This window comes from Vespa mandarinia, chromosome 23, assembly GCF_050613455.1.
Source record: "Vespa mandarinia isolate Hongniang chromosome 23, ASM5061345v1, whole genome shotgun sequence".
Classification (NCBI taxonomy): Eukaryota; Metazoa; Arthropoda; class Insecta; order Hymenoptera; family Vespidae; genus Vespa; species Vespa mandarinia.
In genome coordinates this window covers 3,219,471-3,238,102 of record NC_140832.1, presented here as the reverse complement: position 1 = coordinate 3,238,102, position 18,632 = coordinate 3,219,471, and the positions used below count along the sequence as shown (strand labels likewise).

General features: G+C 35.7%; 1 protein-coding gene across 10 annotated transcripts in view; it reads left to right on the top strand.

Annotated features, from left to right (window-relative positions):
- Positions 1-18,632, top strand: part of LOC118444474 (Krueppel-like factor 6) — a 312,575-nt gene that overhangs the window by 96,056 nt on the left and 197,887 nt on the right. For 2 of the 10 annotated variants that reach the window (XM_085663670.1, XM_085663665.1), the window contains exon 1: positions 5,850-5,919. The exons of 7 other annotated variants lie outside the window; for them this stretch is intronic. The gene's annotated coding sequence lies outside the window, so the exon portion shown is untranslated. Of the gene's footprint in view, positions 1-5,849; positions 5,920-18,632 lie in introns of those variants that run through there. One more of the 10 variants, XM_085663666.1, reaches the window with a different exon arrangement.

The following is an 18,632-nucleotide window of genomic DNA, read 5'->3' as shown; positions in this document are numbered from 1 at the left end:
GTTACTTGTAACGGACGACTCTCCATCACTGAGATTTCGGTTTCAAGCGTTGATGGTAGATACGAAAGAGAGAGGGTGGATTGATAGAGGACGGACGGGACCACATTAGGGCGTGGATAGCATCGCGAACTATCTGGGAAAGGTAAAAAAAAAAAAAAGGACATTGCGTTACGCCCAGATGGTGTTCCAGAATAGCTGCTTGGTGTATTTTTCTTTTTCTGTAAGAATGCCATGATCCAGAGAGAAAGAGACAGAGAGGGAGAGAGAGAGAGGATCTGCGAAAGCTTTTAAGTTTCCCTTTTAAAGAGATATTTTGTTTCTCTCGAGAAAAATCAAGAATATTTTTCAGAAATTATATATTTCAAAAAAGACATAAATAGAGAATGAGAAAGTTTCTTAAATAAATGTTTATTGCATTTATTCAATCCTTTAACGCGTAGATCTTAAATTCCTTTATTTCTTAATTTTCTTTTTTTTCATTTATTTATTTATTTACTTTCTTTCTAATAAAAAAAAGAAAAAAATTATAAAAGAAAGATATTATGATACTATTTATTAAGTTAATATGTAAGTAAAATGCGAGAATAATATTGCAATATTATGTTGGTATAGGCTTTATAAAACATAATTTTTGCTCGTAAAAATGAACTACCTTAATCGTTAATACGCTGTAATTCCGCGACCACATTCGCATTTAAGGGTTAATATACTTATATATATATGTGTTAAGTACATAGTCGTGGAAAATTTTTCATTCATTTATGAAACGAAACGTTGCACTTTAATCGAACTTAACTCGGCCGCTGGTGTAATTAGTAGAACGACGTTATATATCTATTACTCTCGCGTGTTGTTAGAGCTTTTAATTAGACGTGGCACCTTCGCGCATCGATAAATTAGAAATTAATCGAGCTATACTCTCGCGACCTCTTTCTCTCTCTCAGTCTCTCTCCCCCCACTTCGCTCTCTTCCTTTCTTTTTCTTCCTTTTTACACCATTAAAAAATTGATACACTTTCGTAACGAAGTGAAAATCTAATGAAACGTCCGGACGATTTTTCGTTAAAACGAAAGATTGCCCTGTTCGTTCGTTTGTTCGTACGTTCGTACGTTTAAACTAGCTCCGAAATTAATGCGATTTTCCTGAACACTTTCAGACGAAGTGGGTGGAACTCGCGTATCGTTTCTCGTGACGGTGTAGTTACATACAAAGTAGAAAAGGCGTTCGGAAAACTCGCATCGCGAAGATAGACGATACGCTCGAACGGCTATCGCGAAACGATTTATCGGAAAAGCGATGGATCACCGGAACCGATAGAGGAATTTCGATCGCATGGAACTTGTTACAAACCGTCGAACCAAGTAGTACATACCCTATATACATATGTACAGGTAAGTTCGAAGGGCCCGTTGTAAACTGCCAAACTCTCTTTCTCTCTCTCTCTCTCTCTCGAGCGCAAACGCGATCGCTTTTTCCTTTCTCTCAAAAGCAGCAAAAGCGTTTTCATTAAATCCGAAAGTAAATTACCTCACGTTGTACATAGGTTTTATAGGTATACTGGAAAGAAAATAAAAAGAGTGGTGGGAAGGGGGTGAGAGGGAGGGAAAAGAAGTAATGCCGATTAGCAAGACGGAAAATGAAAATCCTTTTCCTGGTATATATGTACTTATCGTTTTTGCTTTATTTAATATAAAATAATTGAATATACGAGTACGAATGAAATATACGAGAAGAAAATTCTGTGTGTGTGTAGTTATAGAACTAGGAATAGTAATAAGCGTGTTCTTAAAGTACAGTAAACATACATGATCTATGTACGAATGAAAAACAAAAGGGTTCAAAGGAATTATTACAATATTTATTCACGTAATCGCTCCGCTACCACCAATAACAGATCTCTTCGGGTTTGATAATTGTTGCTGGAAAATCCATAGATTTTCTTCGTGCTGGATAATACGCTTTATTCTTTCTACTACTATTTCTACGATTTAAAGATTCTTTAAATAATTTAACAGTCAGTAATGTACCGTAACTTACGTACATACAAATATACATACATACATATATACATATGTAAATATGTACATACGTATGTACATACACGTATAACACATATGTGTTTCTACTATTGGTCGAGGGAAAAAACATCGTTCGAAGTTTACAGTACGCGTTGTCCAACCAGAAGCAGAAGGAGACTCTTTTCTCATTCTCTCGTTCGCCGGTGCTTTTTATCGGAGCATTCGTTCGCAAAGGTGCAGGAGCGATTGCAGCAGTAGCAGCAGTAGCAGTAGTAGCAGCAGCAACAACAGTAGCAGTAGTAGCAGCAGCCCTTTCTGCCAGGAAACGTCGTGTCTACAAAGTTTCCCTCTCGAAGCCTCCACCGGTTTCTCTTCCTTTCTCTCTCTTTCTCTTTCTCTTTCTCTGTTTCTCTCTCTGTTTCTCTCTCTCTCTCTCTCTCTCTCTCTCTCTCTTTCTCTCTCTCTCTTTCTTTCTATCTATCTCTTTCCCCGTAGAGTACGTTGCTTCTCCTCACGCAGCCTTGGTCCTTTTCCTATCTCGGAGCTTTTGGCTCTCCCAAGCGTTTCCATGGATACGGCGCGAAGAGGTAGGAAAGGGTGAGAGCGGGACAGAGCGAGGAAGCGAGGAGTTACACGAAGAGAGGAGAGGCTGGTGTATAAGGGGTTGATAGAAGGTGGTAGTAGTGATGGTGGTGGTGGATGGTTGGTACTAGTAGTGGTGGTGCTGGGGTGAGCTCGGGAGAATCGGGGAATGAAAGAGCGAGAGAGAAAGAGAGAGAAACCGAAAGAGACACGAGGAAGCGAGCTAGCAAGGATATCCGAGCGGTGTGTACAAAGTTCGTCCTCTTCGGTGCTGTAGAAAGGAGAGTTCTCAGTTTAAATTCTATTGCGCGGACAATACGATCACGATAATGCTCGTTCGGCTTTGATTCATTGCTCGGTAAGTAGAATGGAATTGTTCGAAAGAGAGAAGATGTTCCCATCGATCGAGTTTTATACATTGAAACGGGGTCCATTCGTTTCTTCCTTGATATTTACATAGAATTTCATTTATACCATCATGACCACCATTATAACATGCCGTCCCCTGTCCCCGCCTCTTCCGTGGATGTGATGTTACTTCGTGGTCAAATAGAAAAGAAAAAGAAAGAAAGAAAGAAAGAACAAAATAATAGAAAAATGAGATAGAGAGAAAGAAAGAAATTAAAATTGTTATTAGAAGATTTCGAGAAATTTTAATCGATGGATTAAAACGACGCTTTTCGATTAACAAAAGCAAAAAAGTTACGTTGAACGAGCATTAGTTTTTCGATCGATCGTCGAAAGAAAAAAAAAAAAAAAGGAAAGAAAAAGCAAGGAAGAAAAAAAAGAGTAGAAGGAGAGAGAAAAAGAAGGAAAGAAGAAAAAAAAAGATATCCTTTCACCATGGCAAGTATCGTTTTACTCGAGCGTGCGTATACGAGCCAATGACCTTTCCCGCAGTATCGTCGACCTATTTTCGTATCCCTTTTCAGTGATCCGAACGAAGAGAACAGAAATGAGAAAGCAAGAGAAAGGAAAAAAAAAGAAAGAGAGGGAGTGAGAGAGAGTGAGAGAGTGGGGGGTTGAAACGTTGGCCTTCGCGGCAAAGCGTAACGAAAGAAGTCAATCGGGAGAGTGCTTTTTCTCCGAGAGAGCGAGAGAGAGAGGGATGGAGGGAGGAAGGAAGGGAGGGAAACAGAGAGAGAGAGAGAGAGAGAGAGAAAATCACGGTGTGCCGGATGGCGCGTGCTACGTTCCCGTGGGCGAAAGGGAGAGTAGGCCAGGAAGGTCGAAAGGAGTAACGAGGGTGGTTGGGAGGTAGGGAAGGAGAGATAGAAACGAAAAGAGATAGTAAGAGAGACAGATAGAGAGTACGGCTCTAGGCCAGTGAATGGATGGACTTTGGAAGTATTTCCTAATGACTGGGCAAGCAACAGAGAAAGAGAGAGAGAGAGAGAGAGAGAGAGAGACAAACAGACAGACAGAGAAAGAGAGAGATAGCAGTACGAGTTGGCAGTGTGGGGTTAGTATTCTAAGGGTTACGATGGAGGAGTAAAAGGGATGAAAACGTCGGTCGATATGCCGACGTACTAATGACCCGTACGAAGTCGAGCCAACACAGACTGCTCCACTGGCTAGACACGACGGCACCATTTTCTCTCTCTTTCTCTCTCTACCTTTGTCTCTCTCTCTCTCTCTCTCTCGCTTATACTCACCCGCTATCGCGGTTTTCGCTCAATTATAAATTGAATTACTTGCCGGGCCGGTCAAAATGGCCACGGTTATGCGCCATAAAAGGGAAAGAGGAGGGATGAAACCGACCGGCCGAACGACAGGCCACAGTGGTCGATGTGTGTTGAAAGTGCATGGGATGACGGCGAAGTGAAAGAGGAGGGTAGTAGAGGTGGGAGGGAGGGAGGGAGGGAGGAAGCTTTGGGAGGTTGGTTGAAAGAGAGCAGAAATCACCAACATAAAGGGCGGTCCTTCACCCCTCTTTATATCCACTAACCGCATACCGGTCGGAGACTTTGATAATACGATACTTTACCCTAATTTTTTGCTGTCTCTCTCTCTCTCTCTCTCTTCTGTATTTTTCTTATACACATGTAATTTAAAAGCGACTTAACGAAATATCTCGAATTTTAAAAACTATGTTTCACGTTGTTTCATATGGTTTGTTTTTTTATGATACCGATCTATCGAAAAATGTTGAAACGATATTTTATTAAAAAGTTCTTTTGGGATCGGAGGGAGAACGCTACTATAAATATAGAACGAGTCGTCTGGCTCGTTTGATGGATACTTTTTTTTTTATTTTCCTTTTTCTTTTTATGATAATCTACACCTATATATATATATATATATATATATATATATATATATATATATATATATATGTATTAACAGGCTCAGTATCCGATCAGACATGTTATATCTCTTCTTCTGTATAACAACTCTCTCAGAGACTATTATTACCAGATCTGGTTACTACCATTAATTAAATTTCACTTATTTAAACTGTTAAAATTAACTACACATATTTTCGTATTTATTATCTTACCAGTTTAGTCATCATTTCTTATGACAACTATAATAACATCGATCGTTGTCGATTAAATCATTAAGCCGTGACTATCAATAACGATTATTAATCAACATAGTCGTTTAAGTAACCTATCTATCGATCGTGAATCCAAGATAGCACAAGACGTCGTACCTCGTAATTTCTCTCGTTCTAACCGTTGTCGTCATCGTCATCGTTGTCGTCCTCGTTCTCGTCGTCGTCGTCGTTGTCGTCGTCTCCTCTTAGTTCGACGTCATCCCCCATCAGATAGGAAGCGCGGGGGTGCATTAGTAATTAGCGATGAATCGGTGCTCAGCCTACGGCGATGCTCGTTAACCGCTTTACGACGTACTTATCGGACCAGTCGTATACGTTGAAGGCGGTCAATATCCTTAGCTATTTACTAACCGCTGTTGCCGTTAAGGCGATTAGCTTCGGGCTCTTGGTCGCTTCTCTTACTATCTCTCTCTCTCTCTTTGTCTTCTCTCTCTCTCTCTCTCTCTCTGTCTCTCTCTCTCTCTCTCTCTGTCTCTCTCTCTCTCTCTCTCTCTCTCTCTCTCTCTCTCTCTCTCTCTGTGTCTCTTAGTTACTCCCTATCTCTATCTCTATCTCTACTTCAATCTCTGTCTCTCTTATTTAAACACGCACACGCCGTGTCTGTTTATTCGGTATTCAATGATACGTACGACAAGGACGAAAATACATAAATAAATACTTAGATATCTACATATATACGTCGTCATTAACCACAGTCGCGTTAGTTGTTAAACATCTTCTAAACGGGACGTTTCAACTTCCTAAACATCGATGGCACACGTATGTAATCAAGCACGTTTTAAAAGTCTTCAAAACTTTTTTCTAAATTATCATATATCGAGTAATCACATTGGATTATATTAGGATTCAATTTGATACATATCTAGTAACGTCGATCTCGAAATATAGATATGTAATCGTACGTAGTTTGTAATCTAATCGATATAACTTATTTGCGTTACAGAAGAAAACGATCGAATGTCCATGTCACGTAGTTTTAAAAAGTATCAGAAATTGTTACTCTCATATTCCTAGTTATGCTATTATATTTTCGTTTCGTTTCGTTTGGTATATTATTTTTTCTTCTTCTTTTTTCTCTTTTTCTTTCCCTCTCTCTCTCTCTCTCTCTCTCTCTCTATCTCTATCTGTCTCTCTCTTGCTTGTACTTTTCCTCCCTTTTCCGTTTCTTTCTCTCGTCGCGATACGTGAGGGCGATGAGCCGTCTCTTTCTAACTCAAGGAAATGGGCACGACGACGTAGACGAGACTCGTATTTGCGTTACGTCAACGGAAGCATGGAAAGTAACGCCATTTCGTAATTTCCGGTAAAAGGAGGAAAGCCGACCTTCCAACGTCAGCTCGAATATGCTTTCTATCTGCCTCTTTTTCTTTTTTTTTTTTTCCTCTTTTTTCTTTTCTTCTTTTTTTTTTCTTCTTCTTCTTCTCTCTTTCTCTCTTTTCTTTCTCTGCCCATTAACTTTGTCGTCTCGCACTCTTTGCCCTTTGCCTCTCGAGCCTTACCTACAGTTCCATCTTGAAACTTACTTCGATCTTTTAAAAATATTAATAAGACGTTCGAGGGAATAAATGAAGCGCTATGTATATTTGACGAAATGGATTTATTAATTCATCGTTGACTCGTTAATTTATTGTTTTGCTTCTTGTTTTTTGCTTTCCTTTTTTATATATTAACACGAAGAATTTACCATAGCCAACAAAATGACGCGATGGAGACTTTTGTTAAATGTTTCTCTTTATTTTTTTATTATTGTAAAATGAAATAAAATGTAATAAACGCAATAAGGGAATTGGAGAAATATTTTAATATTATAAATGGATACTATTGTCTGCTTAAAATATTAAACGAATATTAATAATAGATTTGTAATTTTAACGTTAATAAAATTTTATTAATTATGAAAAAAACAATTTCGTTCGATGTTTTATATTTTCATTATTTATTCATTATCATGGAACTTATTAAAAATCGAAAGAAAATTTTTATTGAATAGATATTTGAGAAAAATTGTTCTCATTTAATAGACCTTAGTTTGTTAGTTTTTTTTTATGCGTTAATGACATAAATTTTCATTCAAAGGAACGTGAAAGGAAGAAAACCAATAGGAGCACTGTTGTTTAATCATGCCTCTCATTCGTAAACGAGTCTATACGAGCGTGTAGGTGTGTGAAAGAAACATTGGAATGCATTGAGATACTGTGCGCATCGCAGCTTATAAATTAATCAAGTACCATCGAGGTGATTAAATGCTTGAGTATTTTTAATTACGTAAACTCAATGGGAAAAGTGGTATCTACTCATGGTCGATACTTTTAATCAGAGAAATCTGTGTTTTTCTTATTTTAATGATTCTTTTTCTTTCTCTTTTCTTTCTTTCTTTCTTTCTTTCATCATTCTGACGTTGCCTCATTTAGAAAATATATTCATACAGCAACGTAGTAATATAAATTATTTCTTTGATTTCATCGTTCTTTTATCAAAACTTTTCTCCGACATTTTCTTTTTTTTTCTTTTCTTTCTTCTTTTTCCTTTTTTTTTCCCCTACTTATATATACTCGTTCGAAAGGAAAGAAGACATAAGAAAAAGAGAAAAGGAAAGAAAAAAAAAAAGAATCGAAGAAATCTAACGTCTACCTGGTAGACATTATGAAATTACGTTTTTCCCTTCATACAGTAAATGGAAACGCAAATCCTTGATACGTCGTCGAGAAGGAATACAACGAGTATATACGCACGCACATATACATAGAGGTATATATATACATATATATATATATATATATATATATCTGTATATATATACATATACACACTTTTTGAAAAGAGACAGACGTTCAGACAGGTGGGTGAGGAGGAACAAAGTTGGAGAAAAGTAGAAGTAACGTGCGTGGGAGTAGAGACGACGCGACTCCCAAGCTGCTATGCATCTACATACATATCTCCCATTGCCCAGGTTCCTTGTGTCGTTGCATTACGTAAACTTGTATAAAAGAGACAAGTTATACGACTCCTCTCTCTCTCTCTCTCTTTTTCTTTTTCTATCACTCTCTCTCTGTTTCAGTCTTCCTCTCTCTCTCTCTCTTTCTCTCTTTTTTCTCATTCTCTCATTCCCTCTCTTTCTTTCTCTCTCTATCTATCTGTCTATCTGTCTTTCTTTCTCTGTTTACCTCTCTTTTCCTCTTGTTTTCGATGTTTTTATTATTACGAATGGCGTGATACAGTGTCACGTGATAGCAAAGTAAAAAGATAGATGTCTGTTAATATATTTTCAAACATATACATATGTCATCTCGAAAGAATGTACTTCCTTCGTCGATAGGCTAATTATACGCATTCGTGTAATCGCTTTTCTTCGTCATCGTCTGCCCACACTCGTCTCTGGTTATTTCTCTCTTTGATAATAAATAATTTTATTCGTCCATTTGGTTAGACTAGAAAGTTGGGCACTTTTCTTTGCTTTTCCAGGACGTTCCAGTTTACGTACGTACGTATATACACACATACACATAGAGAGAGATAGAGAGAGAGAGAGAGAGAGAGAGAGAGAGACGTACACACACGTATATATACATAGATAGATACATAAATATTTCGTTTCACGTGCGTATCTTTTCTTTTTTTGTTTTTTTTTGTTTTTTCTATGCATTACATTTTCCATTTTCATCGTCTCACCTAGAAAAACTCTTCTTCTCACTTCTTTACGTTTTAAGTTTATGATTTTATTCGCATATACTTTCTAACAATTGAACTATCATCGAGCAACGAGAAGGTACTTCATAAATTACATTATTACGTAAATATATACATATATATAGATATATATATAATACGATTCATTCTATTATCGCAGTGTATGTCATTTATTTGCAATAGAACGTTTGATCTTGCGTAATTAATGCGCGAATGCGTTATTACGATAATACACGTAATTAGGGTAACAACGTTATTGCGAAGATATCGGAGCGTGTGAAAAAGGATCAAGTTTAATCGTTTATATATACATGCGTAGTTGCTTTGTTCGCGCGGATAGAATTGTTAGGAATGAAAATGATATAGAATGATTTTCAGTCCGATCCCTTTTAATAGATTCATATGATTGATGTATCTATTATACATTAATACGATCTTAATGATATCATCATGATTATTATAACCTTCGTTTTTTTTTTCTTAATCGCTACGTTTTAATTTAAAATGAGGAGGGGAAAAAAAGGAAGAAAATAGAAAGGAAAAGGAAAAAGAGAGAAGACCGATATATAATTACGGTTAATTGAAAAGAAGAGGAAGAACTAAAAGGAAAAAAAAAAAGAAAAAGAAAAAAAAAGAAAAGGAAAAATATGGATTTTATCTTCATTGAAGTGCAACAAGACGAATTGCAATGATAGTGGCCGTCGACGAAAACAAAAACCAAGATTATCGGACTAACTCGATGCGAGAGAACGTTGTTCCATCCTTGGTCATTACGATCGACCACATTTGTACATATATACGTATGTGTATATGGGAATACATGATAAATTGAATTTTATACAAATACATGTACATATGTATAATGCGTTGTACTATTCCTCCTTCGTTGTAAAATTATCTTATCACAAGTATTGGATTCTATTTCCGGAAAGTTTATGTTGATTATCTGTTATCTTCAATGAAACATGAAATTAAAATAAATTATTAAATTATCAATGAAAAAAAAAAAAAAAAAAAAAGAAAAAAAAACCATAGACTTATTTGAATTTTTAATATACATATGTATGTACAGAAATAATACGACCTTTAATATTATTGTTATACGTTATATTCGACGTGTTTTTATAAATAATATATATATAAAAAAAAGGTTACAAAAATAAAATGATACTTTTCGGACATATTATTATTATTATTATTATTATTATTATTATTAAATAGACTCGAAGTATAATATTTAACAAAAAATTGAATACCAGTATAGGAGTCATTGTTTTTTAATTCCGTAATTAAAGAAAGAAAGAAAGAAAAAAAAAGGATAAAAAAAAGATGAAACAAACAAAGAAGGAAAATCATCTATCTACCCTACTTTATTATTATTTGTTTCTCTCTTTCTCTCTTCGATATAACACTATATCATCATAACTTCATTATTTCAATGAATTTAACTCATTTCTGTTATAAATATATATCCTGGACGATTTCCTTTTGAGGATTAGTTACGCCAACGTGCAATCGTATAAAGGTGATGGGACCTTTGTTGCATGGATTTCAGATACGGGTAGTGGGGATTAATAAATATTACATGGTAATGCTTGGTACTACCCTTTATCCACGCTCGTCCATCAAGCCGTTTACGACTTCTAAACGCCGTTAGTACTCGCGATCGTGTTTCGAGTCGTAAAAGTCGCTAAGGCAACGCGTCTCGTTCCCGCTTCCAATCTCTTTCTCTCTCTCTCTCTCTCTCTCTCTCTCTCTCTCTCTCTCTTTCTCTCCTTTTCCACACACATACACACTTTAATCGGAGAATGGAATTCCTTCCTGCTGCTCTCGAGCCGTGGAAATCTCAAACGGGTTCGTGCCTCGCTTAGAAGTATACTTAACGTACGTTTAACGTTTGATAAATATTTTAGTTTCGGAAAAGCGACAAAATGGAGTAACAGTACGGATAATGGAATCTGAATATCTTTCTTTCGATATATACCATATATACATATATATATATATATATATATATATATATATATATATATATATATGTATACGCACACGTACGCATATGACTCATTTTACAAGCATGATCTTTATTTAACAAGAGATTAAAAAAAAAAGAATATATACATAATTCATATAAAATATTATTATGTTATATATTACAATATTACTATATTAGTATGAGATAAGTAAAGAAAAAAAGGAAACAAAAAATGTCGAGATGATTCATTGTTTGATGAATATTACGAAATACAGGAAGGCATCGTTGTCTTCCGGTAAACATGAAGTAAGAAGATGAAGAAGAAGGAAGGAACAACGAAAGAACTCTGATATCGATTTCTTTAAGCTAAATACGAGAGCCTACGTTACAAGGGTTACACGAGTGTATGCGTACGTGCGTTTTAAAAGTTTCGTATATTAGTATATATGTTTTCGTTATCATCATCATCATCACCATCATCATCATCATCATCATCATCATCATCATCATCATCATCATCATCATCATCATCATCATCATCATCATCGTCATAATCGTCGTCATCCTTGTCGTCGTCGTCTTGTCAACAATTTTTGCATTTCAATATTTTACTAGTCAGAAAATTGTATATACATACATGCATAAAAAAAAAAGAAAAAAAAGAGAGAGAGAGAGAGAGAATACGTATGATTTTTACATGCACCTACAATGATAGAAAACGTATATGCGTAACTATATATGTATATATATATATATATATATATATATATATATATATATATATCTACGCATATGTATGTATGTATTTACTTATACATGCTAAGATGATCTCAAGCGGATTTAAAAACAGCAAATGTAAAGTGGCAGTAGGAAAACAAACTTCGTGCTAGATAATAAACTCGCGAAACGATCGAGAAAACTAGGTTACGGAACGAGGAATTTAAGTGGGAAATATGCTTCCGCTCTTATATCGCATAAATTCGCATTAATAAGTAATTATTCAATCGGTATTTAAATCGTAGGAATGCAATTTCCTATTCTTCTTCTTCTTCTTCTTCTTCTTCTTCTTCTTCTTCTTCTTCTTCTTCTTCTTCTTTTCTCTGTTTTTTTTTTTTATTTTTCTCTTCTTTTCATTTTTTTTCCTTTCGTCATCGACAATTCGATTTTTATTAACAGAGAATTTTAATTCCATAAATCCTTCATTCCCCTCCTACTATCAGGAGATTTAATGAATTCGCAGGTTTTATGCAAATGAATACACGTTATTCAAACGTCATTCGAACTTTAACTTGTCTTGTGAAGGTGTTAAGTATTTATATGTGTATTGTAAGTAGATAAATATATTCGGAAAAGGAGGATATAAAAAATAAAAAAAAAAAGAAAAAAAAAGAGCTAGAAGAGAGATTCACGTATCTCGTGAAAGAGAAGGAAATGCGATACTTTACGAAAAGTGGACGCTGGAATACGACGACGACGATGAGGAGGAGGAGGAAGAGAAGGAAAAAGAGGAGAAGAAGGTGGTTGGTCGGCGTTGAGTAAAAAGGTCGCTACATCTCTTTCTCTATCTCTCTTTCTCTCTCTCTTTCTCTTTCTTTATCTCTCTTTCCTCGCTGCCCTCCGAATGGCTTTGTGTAATTTTCTTCGTCCATTGGTATTCTTCTTCGACGTTTCTAGAAGGGAACAGAAACGATCATTGAGTTTCTTCTTCCATTCCAATACCACCATGGACGACATAGAACGACATAGAACGAACGATGGAAAATACGGGAATTCGGATAAAAGGATCGTTAAATTCGACATTTTTTTTTCTTTTCTTCTCTCTCTCTCTCTTTTTCTTTCTCACCGAAGCTAACAAAAAAAAAAAGAAAAAAAAAGAAAAAAATACCATCGTATCCACGCGTGATATCGCGTGTGTTTGTCCATTCGGTTAGCAACGTTTTACGAACAGAATTTTTTAAACGACATTTTCACGTCACCAATCTGCCCCCACCCTTTTCCCATCTCCCTGCTCCCCTTCCGCTACCTTCGATTCGTGTGAATGAAAAGAACATTTTTTTTTTTTTACGGCTCTCGGCCATAACGTTCATAGAAAATTTCTAATGTTAAAAATCGAATCGTCGCCATTTCGTTTACCGAAAAATTTCATTCGTATTAACGCTCTCAACTAACGTGTATACGTTTTACAAAACGTACAAATTCATGACTCACGTGTGCACAAATTGTCATTGTAAATAACGGCAAGGCACATTTATGAGTCGCGTAAATCACCGTGTAGGCCAATTATAGGATTAATATTTATAGCGATACACTCATACACACACACACATATATAGACTTGCACACAGATTCCATTTTACGGTTATACGCGTGGGAGACATTTTTGGATCAACGCTGAAAAATTGCTAGAATTTCGACAAGGGGTATTACGGAAAGATTGCTGTAGTTTCGTTCGGTTGGCACGTATAATTTTTATTATAGAATCCATGTTGATCGTTACATTCCTAAACGTTTCTTCGTACAATTATTTTTATTAATAATAATAATAATAATAATAATAATAATAATAATAATAATAATAATAATAATAATAATAATAACAACAACAACAACAGTAATAATAATAATATATATATTTTGATAAAGTGTTAGCAAAATTTTAGAGAAGGAGAGTAGAATGTTGGAAGATATATATATATATATATATATATATATATATAAAGAAAAAAAAAAGAAAAAAAAAATAAAATAAAAGTACGAAGACGAAAAAGAAGAGCAAGGAAAAATAGAGAGAAAACTTTATTAGCTTCTCCCAAGAATCTTATTATTCAAAGGAGATCTTCTAGAAATTATGGTGTACCATCTTGGCCGACCTTACCAACCGACCTCCATATTTTCGCAAAGACCAATGGAGCCGAGCGAAAAGGAAAGAGGAAAAATCGAAGGAACACTCGCAATACCCACTGACCTAGGAAAACATACGGGCACACTAGGACGTTCTTAGAATCGGTTCTCTCTGACTTTCTTACATAATGCCACGTTGGTCGTTAGGAACATTCATTTGGAGGTATCAAAGAGAAATAGAGGGAAAGAGAGAAAGAGAGAGAAAGAAACGAAGCAAAAATTCGTTTACAAGAGCGATTATATATGGCTTGGTATTTAAGATTTTCATTTCATTTCATTTCATTTCATTTCTTTCTATTTCTTCCTCTCTCTATTTCTCATTTTTATCCTTTTCCTTCTATAACATCGAAGACTTAAGTTTTTGATTATGTTATTAATAGCAAAGGAAAAAAAAAGAGAAAAATAAGAAAGAAAAGGAAATTTTTCTTGAAAATTCTCATTAGAGATATTAATCGTTAACTATCCATCTATGTATCAGTTTTATCATCTGAACGATTAGGACAACGAAAGGTATCGTCTTCGAACAAATGAAAAAGGTCAATAACCCCTTTCCTACTCCTCCTATTCCTCCTCCTCCTCCGTTCCACCATCCCCCTATCTATCTCCCCCCCCCTTCCTCGTGCAATTTCAGTGACAATGGATAAGTAGGTTGTAAATGAATAGCTCCGCTTCTACTCGGAGAAGCAGGAAACTGTTACTTAGGTCGTAGGAGCTATTAAGTTCGGTTCATTCGGCAAAGTCAGGATTTCTTCGTCGATGAAGCCGTCAGTGAGAACATCGTTTGAAAAAGAGAGAAAGAGAGAAAAAAAGAGAGAAGAGAGAGAGAGAGAGAATGGTTTTTCTTTTTTCGATATCGAATGGCACGTTAACTCTGATTCACCCTCTCTCTCTCTCTCTCTCTCTCTCTCTCTTTTTTTTCGTTCTCTCTTTAGAACATTTAATCTTCGATACGATCATATCGACCATTGCGATCCTTTAACGAAAATCTTTTTCTCTCTGTTACAGGTAAGTCTCAAGGCAATTTTTCTTACGAACGAACGAACACGTACGAACATTACTTCCATCCTGGATGTGGATTAAAATGCGAGGGAGAAGCCGATCTCGTCTTTCGTATCGAAGGTATCGTCTCGAAAGTACGGAGCCATTTCAACCTACCCACCCCTTCTCCCACCATCTCAGATCTCACCCCTCAAATGTACGAGAGAGAGAGAGAGAGAGAGAGAGAGAGCAAGAGAAAGGTAATGTAGGCGAGGCAAATTTCCCGTCCAATTTCGCATCCACACAGCTGCCGGTGAAGTCTTAAATCAATTGCTGTCGAGGCGGAGGGGGTAGAGGTGGGAAAAGAGGAGTAGGGTAGGTAGGACGACGATGGAACTGTAAGAGAGAGATAGAGAAAGAGAGAGGGAGAGAGAGAGAAAGATAGAGGAGAAGAGAAGAGAGTCGGTCTAAGGTTGCACTCAACTCCATAATTAGTTGGGAACCCGAAGCCGACGAAGCTCTCGGATTTAATATCTTAACGCCCTCCTTAACGCGCTTCGAAATTTCGCCTCGTACTCCTATTGGCAAGTAAGGTTAGCGCGAGATTCTCTCTCTCTCTCTCTCTCTCTATCTTTCTCTGTGTCTTTCTGTCTTTCATTCTCTCTTTTGAGTGCTTTGTGAAAACTTGCTGTTCTCCTACCATTTCTCTTTCCCCTTTCTCCTTTCATTTCTTCCTTCCTTCTCGTTTACATCTTTCTCTTCCATCTTAAACTTCCATACTTCCACTTTGAAACTGACGCATTTTCGGATACACCCGGTAGTTTTCGATTCGGCATAACTTTATGGCATAAGGTACCTAAACGGATAGATAAGTATTCATCCGGCCACTGTGTTGTACACCGTCTGTCGTTTCGTTCAAGTTTCATTCAATATCAAAATGTAATACATATATGTGTATACGTACTTATTTCTCTTCTCCGCTTTCGTTCTTATTTTCTCTCTTTCTCTCTCTCTCTCTCTCTCTCTCTCTCTCTCTCTCTCTCTCTCTTCCTCTTTCTCGAGCGCTTTTTTCCTCCGTTGCTATTTGATTAGATAGAAAGAGATAAAGGGAGAAAGTAAAGAAGGTTATATATATATATATATACTGGTATTTTTGTTCGAATGATTTTCGTACGCGTCGAAGAAACTTTCATTTGGTCGTAACAAAATATAATTTATATATGTATATGTATGTAAGTGAAACGTGCGTTGAGAATCACGTAAAAAATGGAAAGAAAAAAAAAAAAGAAAAAGAAAGAACGAGATTCTCCTTTTACCTTGGCCAATCGCGCGACCGGTTATTTTCTCGATTCGTGACATTACGTCGTTCGAAATAATAATATAGCGTCGTCCTTTTTTTTTATTTATTTATTTATTTATTTTTCTACTTTCTCGATCTCCATCGAGTTTTATATGCAATAACATCGTTTAACCTATATCGCAAGATCGACTCGATCTAATTATTTAAGTTATGTTTGCTCGTTTCGTAGAAGGTCGTAGCGAGGGAAAAGGTCAATCAGTCATCGTTCTTACAACGGCAACGTATGACCTGGATTTCATTTTTCCAAATCGACGCTCGAGTAGGTTGGACGTTTATTGTTTCAAACGTTTCTTACCTAGGCTCAAGAAGTTTTGTAAATAATTGAAAAGATATCTCTTCCTCCTTCTCTCTTTCTCTCTCTCTCTATCTATCTTCTCTCTTTTTTTCTTTTTCTGGCTGAAAAGTGGTTTGAAAAAGGTCAACGGTTCGTAAAGAGAGAGAGAGAGAGAGAGAGAGAGAGAGAGAGAGAGAGAGAGAGAAACGTGTCGTATAAATAAGAAAATTCTACTGAAACGTTAACGAAAGGCACTTCTTCCGCTTTGCTCCCTCGTTTAACCATCCAGAGAGGACACGAGACGATTCATTTATTTGCTCTCGCTTTATTTTTCCGTTCTCTTTCTCTTTCTATCTTTTGATGTCTCGAGAAAAATTTGCCATATGAAAGAAAGAGAGAAAGAAAGAAAGAAAGAAAATGCGAGAGGGGAAGAGTGGAGAATGTTGGGGCATCGGTGTGCGAAGCAAGATTCCACCCTCTCTTTCTCTTTCTCTCTCTCTCTCTCTACCTCTTACGCCCCCCTATTTCGAGGGAAAACCAAACATTTTTTCAACAGAGGCCACTGGACGAAAGACATCTGCAAAAGCAGATGTTAGACACTTTGACTTTGGCCAAACGATAGATCGAATCGTCCTTTCCAACACGCTAACAGATGGCACGTGTGCTCTTTTGTTATCTCTCTTTTTCTCTCACACTCTATCTTTTCTCTCTCTCTCTCTCTCTCTCTTTTTTTTTCTTTCTTTTTCTTTCCGTATAATTTTCTGAACGACCCTAATCGTCCAAACAGGAAGGACCTACGTCAACGTTTGCGCCCTCGTTACGATCAAATTTATTTCTCTCTGATGCCTCGAAAATTGTCCGAATGTCAATTTTTCGTTTCGAACGAATTTTATCGTAATTTTCTCGAAACGATTGTATGTCTATGTATCAGTATAAAATTTAGTATATTATAATAAAAATCATTTAATACTTTTTAAAGAAACTCGCGCGTAAAAAATATTTTTACAAATGTTTTTACAACGAAATAATATTTTTTATTATGCTTTTTTTTTCTTTTTTTTTTTAATTTGTTTCTTTTCTATTCGCGCGTATACCTGTGTTTGATAATATCATTTTACACGGATAGATAATTATACGAGAGGAATTAATCAAATAAGCAATTTATTGTTCTTTTTATAAAGTTATCACTTTATGTAAAAACCATATTTTTTATTTATTTTTTTATTTTTTACTTTCTTTTCTTTTTTTGTTTGTTTGTTTATTTGTTTGTTTGTAAAAAGCGAAACAGTAAAAAGATAACGATTTTACGATCGTTATGTGCAACTCAGTATTATAGTATTTTTTTTTTTTTATTTCATTTCGTTTCCTTTTTTTTATATACATATGTGTATATATATATATATAAAATCAAATGATATTATTTTTCGTTCTTTACAAAGTTTGTTCATCCGATTAGACCGTATTTGTGTGTATCGAGCGACCGTTTCGTTTTGTTAATTTCGTGCGAGAACGCGAGAGATGGAAATTAGTTGTCCTTCGGCGTCACTCATACGTGACGCCGGTTTTTCCATAAAAATCGAGCTGTCGAGCGTACGTGACGCACGAAAGCAACCGCGTTAATATTTACCCGCAGAATCCCGTTATGTTTTAGACGTAATCTCACCAGTTTTTGTCACATTCGCGGGATATTTTGTCGCATTGCGAGTTCGTTTTCATCGTTATCGGTCACTTTCGAAACATAATGCAATGGAAATATCGAGAGTTACATACATAAATGCATACATAATTAGTTGAGATCAATTTCACTTGTTGAGCTGACCCGATTCATCGAATAAGTACGATTAAAATTGTCTTGTACGTTTCTAAACAGATTTGATTTTACAGAAAGAAATTACAAAAAAACTTACTTTCGTAAGCCATCTTCTTATATTTAAATAAAATGAAAAAATAAATTATACGAGTGGAAACATTCAAATGATAGTGTATTACTTGATATTTTTTACTTAAAGAAAAAAAAAAAGAAAAAAAAAATTGTATTTATAAAAACGTAATTACATCGATTGAAAAAAATTTTTCTTATATAATTACTTTTTTCTTTAGGAACGCCTCGCTTTTTTTTTTTTTTTTTTTTTTTTTTTTTTTTTTTTTTTTTTTTTTTTTAGTAGAACGATATAAGTATTTATTAGAAATTCTCGATAAATACGTTCGAACGACATTTAACATCCATGACCTCGGTGTACGAAGTTCACCGTAAGGGTTAATTGCCGTGGGTTATGCATTAATATCGTACGATCGAT